We start from the raw sequence: 6,000 nt of genomic DNA on the forward strand, positions 1-6,000 counted from the left end.
CAATTTAAGTGTCAAGTAATAGTGTGGTAGACGCATTTTGCAAGAGTTGACATTAGGAACCATTATAAGCAACATAGATAAATTATTAAAAAAGGCATCCATACACATTTTATTGGATTAAATGCATAATTGCAAAGACTAAAATAGGTATCAACATATATAGTGTTTAACTACATAAATTACCACACTGTTATGAATTCAGTAGAGAAATCATAGGGATGCCACTACGTATATATTTGATAAAATACTTTCTTATAAATGTTGCAAATTCTTTCAAAAAAATCAATATGTATGTGCCCATAATACTTTAGGTCAGATTCGACGTATACCTTGCAAAAGACATTAGTCCAAAAATCAAATGGGTATCCATATACAATGCAGTAGATCAATAAATTTTATAAATTAGCTGCAAATTTGGCAGATAAATCAAATGGTAGTCACCATTACAGAGAATTGGATATATCCTTACAACAGTTGTCATTTCAGTGTGTATATCAAGTGAGTGTCAGGTCGCATTACATTAGATAACAAATATAATGATAAATGACATTAAATAACTCTTGCAAACATAGCATAGAAACAAAAGGGTGTGAGTGCATATTACATTATATTAGAGATATAAGGATAAAAGCCACAAATTTAGAGGACAAAACAAATGTATATTAACATAAATTAGATTGTATTATAAGTGTTACAATAGTTGCAGAATCCAATAGGTATCAGACATTAAATTGAACATATTACCATTGTTGTAAATATAATACAAAACATCGAAGATCATCATGATACAATTATTGCATCACCCTACTACTACAACTATTGCAAATTTAATATAAAGATGAGATGGGCATGAATATACATCAACTAAGAAATCGTATTCCAACTGTAGCGAGCTCAGTATAGAAATAGAACAAGTTTGAAAGAAATTGCATTGGATTGGAACTTAACCAACACTATTTTCCATGAGTACTGAAAATGTTAATAAAGTAATACTTGAATCCAATTTTTTGCTTCCATAGTGCTTCTCTGACACAAGTTCAAAGACCAAGTCTGTTACACCTCCCTAGATGGGAAGTTTTCAAGTAATACATCGAAGAGAGATCATAAGTAAACACTGGATTGTTCTTGTATACTTGGTTATAAATTCAAATCGAGAATGATAGTCAATATATTCAGCATCATCAGTTGTTGAACATGAAATTCTTTGCTTTACCATCTTTCAAGAGAATTGTGTTCCTATAGCTGGCTGGATGTTCCCCTCAACTAACATTTCTTTAAATCTAATTGAATGCTTGCCTTATTTAACATGATCTTGAACTCTAAGTATACATAATGTATTAAGTTTCTTAACTCTATACTGATCATAAAAGGTATTGGAAATGTTTAAACTTGTTTCTACAGTACCCATGGCTACAACCCTAGCAGTTTATTGTCTCCTTTAATGATACAAAAGAAAAAGTTAGGGCTGCATGTATAAGAAATCTAATTTTTTCATTGTTTCTAAAACAAGAACAATAGTAAAGCTCTCACAATTGCATTATGATCCTAGGAAATCTCATTTTTTTTTAAATTCATATTAAACAACTACTCTGAAAAAGAGAATCTAGTAATTATAGCTCACCTAAATTTATTTAAATCCATACCCTGAAGGAGCCCTTAAATAAGCATTTGAATAGCCCATACAAAATGATCATTTTTTTTTTGGAGGGGAGGATGGGGGGGAATGGAAATCTCTATTATTGCATATTCAACTTTTGAAGCTCTTATAAACAAGAGCACTTGTTCATTATGTTCTTATAATCCTCTACCATCTCTTCCATGGATGCTCTTTATATAAACAAATACCTGAACACTACATTGTAAACCCTAATCTTTTTAGTGAAATTGGAACAAGAAATATAGATAATTTTCAAATTCAGATTTTGCAACTTCATAAAACAAAGAGCACATTATAATGAATTTTAGTCTCTACCATGCAATACTCTTATATGCGAATTTCTTTTAGTGAAACAAGATAATCTATATTGATTTTAGATTCAAAATTTATAGCTACCCTAATCTCCAAGAGTCCACAATTGAAATCAACAAATGTAAAACTTACGAATGCAATACTCAATAGTTCACCTAATAAAAATTTGGGAAATATATTTTTTAACATAGGTTGCTTACAAGGGATAAAGAATCTAATTTCCCATATGGAAAACCCCAAAATTTTGGCTTTGAGATCCATCAATATATAGAATAAAACATGGTGTTCTACCTATAAGCTATTGATTCAGGATCTGATGAGTACATAAACAACCCATCCAATGGTCTCTAAAAATTTATATCACCATGATTGCCTTCACTCTAAGAATTAGGGCTTTCTTCCAGTAAACTGTTTGCTTCTTTCTCTCCATCCAAAACCTTTTTCTTAGATTACTTACCATTCATCAACTGCAATTTCAAATGATTGTAAAAATAAACCCCCAAAAAAGACAAAAAATACCCCAACAAATTAACCTCTATAACCTTATCCTTGATCACGAACCATGAAATGGAAATAAGAATCTAATCCTTCACCACACTTGCAACATTCATAGTTAGGGTAGATGTTTAACCCACAAGAAGAAACACTGCCAAGTTATGCAGAAAGGCACAAAGAAAGTTGGCATTAAAGAACTTGATATCAAGATAAGAGGAAGAAGAGGCTACTAAAACCAGATACTCAACTACAAATCAAGGAATACATAAGAATGGAAAACAACGAGGGGCAACATAGTACAATGTAGTAATAGGATTCAATGTAATTTGATTAGCCGTGAGAAGAATCTAAATCAAAACCAACCTTGTTGCTTCAAAAATAATAGCACCAAGCTACAACAAGACCCCCCAATACATTGAAATGTGCCTGTCATTCAATGCCGATAGATTTTTGTAGAACAATGCATTAAATTTTAACACTGACTACTATATAAAGTAACAAATATCTCCTGTTAAGGCACATCGACAGAAGAAATAAATCTTCAGTAGCACATCGACGGAAGAAACAAATCTTCAGAAAAATCTTTTCTAACCCTTTCAAATTACATGTCTCCATAGTGCACTATGCTATAAGTGGGCATAATAAAGGTCAAAATGAAAACTTCATTGTCTGACCAATAAAAAGTTTTCAAAAAAAGTGAACAATGACTGTTCATGGTACAAATTTATATATTCATAAAGTTTATATAAATAAACATTATATCTAAATAGGAAGATAAAAATTTTAAAATTTGATTGGCTCAATAAAAGTTAAATAAAAGCATCTACTGGATATGAGGAACTAAAAATTATATATTAAGAACTATATAAAGAAAGTCATAACAAACCATCAAATTCTATTCAAAATTTTGAGATACATAAAATTTCTAACTAACCAAACAATATTGACAATAGACAACTAAAGACAAATAAGCCCTCTATTACCAATCTTGAAATGTATCAAGCACTATTAGTCTATTAATTTAACCAATCACAATAAAGAATTAAACATTCTATCAAAAAATACTATAATCCATATTTATTTTATATTTTACAAAAATTACAAATGTCATTTTCACATTTTTCATTGGCTTATAATTTGGAGTCATTCTATTTTTTCTTTCTAACTTTAATTTTAAAATAATTAAATAGTATTTGATTTTATCCATATGTTTATTTTTTTAGTATTTTAATTATATTAGTAATTATTATATTAAATATTATTTTATTTATATTAGAAATTATTAATAATTTTTTTATTTATAAGATTACTTCTTTTTTTAAAATATTAAGTATAATTTCTATCACTTTATTGTTGCAAGCACAAAAACATGCAACTACTAGTTTATTAGTTTTTATAAAAAAAATAAGGGGTACATGCTTGAATTTCTATCTTTCAAGATCTGTCAGATCCAAAAACTAGCAATTTTTTTTAATAGAATCAACCAATTGGCCAAATATATGAGATAAACTAATAGGTGTCAATTATCTTCTTATGAGAATGGTTTGATTATTTTTTAATTGATATTTGAGGGGGAGTACATCAGACACTGTTATATTTTTTTGAAAAGAATCAGGACCACTTTGTGAGATCTCTCCCCTCCCCCTTTTTGGTGAAACATTACATTTATATTAATAATAATTGGTTCAAAAGAGCTCCCAAAGAAAAGAACCAGAAAAGAAAAACTTTGATCATTGCCTAACACAAAAAAGGAATGCAAAAGAAGGAATATTGCATCAAGAGAAAGTATCTATTAACACTAATGAATCCTATCCTAGAGATTTCCAGATCAAGAATATAGTAATTACAAAGAGCCCAAAACTCATATGAATACAATTCATTGATTGGTGCCAGAGACAAGACCCAGGGCCTAGCAAAAAATGTCATAGAGATTACCATCCCTAAGCTACATCCAAAACTTCAATTAAGACCATGATATTAGAAAGCCATCTGATGCAAGTGAAATCCAAGACCCTAACCTACATATAATATCTCAAAAGAGAAAGTGAGATCCATAAAAGAAAAAACATGCAAACTCATAGAGAAGTCATGGTTTACTATCAAATAAAAAATGAGGACTCAGCCTTATTCTAAACATATTCTTTTGTCATAATATTAACCAACTTGGGGAGATCAAGGAGGTTAAGTGGGGAAAGTAAAGAGTTAATATAAACCCTGTCATAAGTATGCATGATGTAACATTCAGAGATTGAATCAAGAAGAGACATACTTGATGCAATATATATTGTATGGACCAATTACATACATGATGGTAAATACATGCATTAATAATAATTTATGAATCCCCTTCAACATGTATCTTAGATAGAGAAAGTGATTTTACAAGTTCCAAACCAAAAAGCAAGGCCAAGGCCTCAGCTTTGTTATTAGTACATTGAGGGAGAGAAGAAGATTTTGTTGCAATCACATGACCTTTAAAATCTCTAATGACTATGCCATAACTAGAGCTACCTAGATTTCCTCTAGAGGCCCCATCAAAATTGAGTTTGAAATAACCCTCACTTGGAGGAATCCACTTGGTTTGTGCTCAAATAAGAGGAATCTTGGATGGATACAATGGAGCAAGAAGATGAGGGAAAAGTAAACCCTTCCACTGCTGAATAATATAGCCATCCCAAGGAGAAAAAACATGTTTGTACCCTTATATTTACTTACTTACTGAAGCATTAACAAGCTCAACAATTGATCTCTCTAATTCTTCCAAAAATTGAGATATTAGAGATGACGTCTGTCTAAAAATTCTCTTGTTTCTTTCCCACCAAATTGCCCATACTACAGATGTTGGGATGCACTTCCAAAGACATGAAAACATTGATTTAGAGTATAAGATTGGCCATGCTTGGAATAAATCCCATAGAGAATTAGGTAATGACATATGGAAATTAAGCTTATCAAGGACAAAATGCCACAAATCTTGGGCAAAAAGGTAGTTTAAGAGGAGGTGGTTTGTTGTTTCTATAGCTTGTAGACAGAGAACATAGTTAAAGGGATCAGAAATGTTCAATCTATGAAGATGATCACTAGTTGAAATTTGGTTCTTAAGTGTAAGCCATGCAAAGCATCCTGATTTTGGCAAAACTGATCTATTCTAGGATAACTCAAAAGCATGATATGTGGTCTGATTAAATTGGTTGCGTTGGAGAGCCAAGTATCCTAGTTTAATAGAGTATTTACTATCTTTAGCTAGAACCCAAAAGAGGCAATCTAGATGATTACACAAAAAGACATTCCTTTCAGCTAGAGCTTGTTTGAAAGAAGCAGCCTGGTTGTGGGATATAGGAAGAGATGAGGGGTCCTGCCAAATGATTATCCTTGTGAACCTATGAATAGCTGAGACATAAGTAGAGAATGATGTCCCCCAAGCTTGAATCACTATGTTTGAAAAATCCTTTAGCAAATCAATAGTGGCAAGGGGGGGGGGGGCGGAACCCATTCCATGAATCAAACCAAAAAATGACACTATCCCCACTATTCAC

At 31.2% G+C, this 6,000-nt stretch overlaps 1 pseudogene; it reads right to left on the minus strand.

Moving 5' to 3' along the window:
• Nucleotides 1-2,316: 2,316 nt before the first annotated feature.
• LOC149551974 (putative sugar phosphate/phosphate translocator At2g25520 pseudogene) lies at nucleotides 2,317-2,880 on the minus strand (annotated as a pseudogene).
• Nucleotides 2,881-6,000: the final 3,120 nt, after the last annotated feature.

Source organism: Cupressus sempervirens, chromosome 6 (genome assembly GCF_028749045.1).
Source record: "Cupressus sempervirens isolate cs-2001-9-10 chromosome 6, ASM2874904v1, whole genome shotgun sequence".
In the NCBI taxonomy this organism is placed as follows: Eukaryota; Viridiplantae; Streptophyta; class Pinopsida; order Cupressales; family Cupressaceae; genus Cupressus; species Cupressus sempervirens.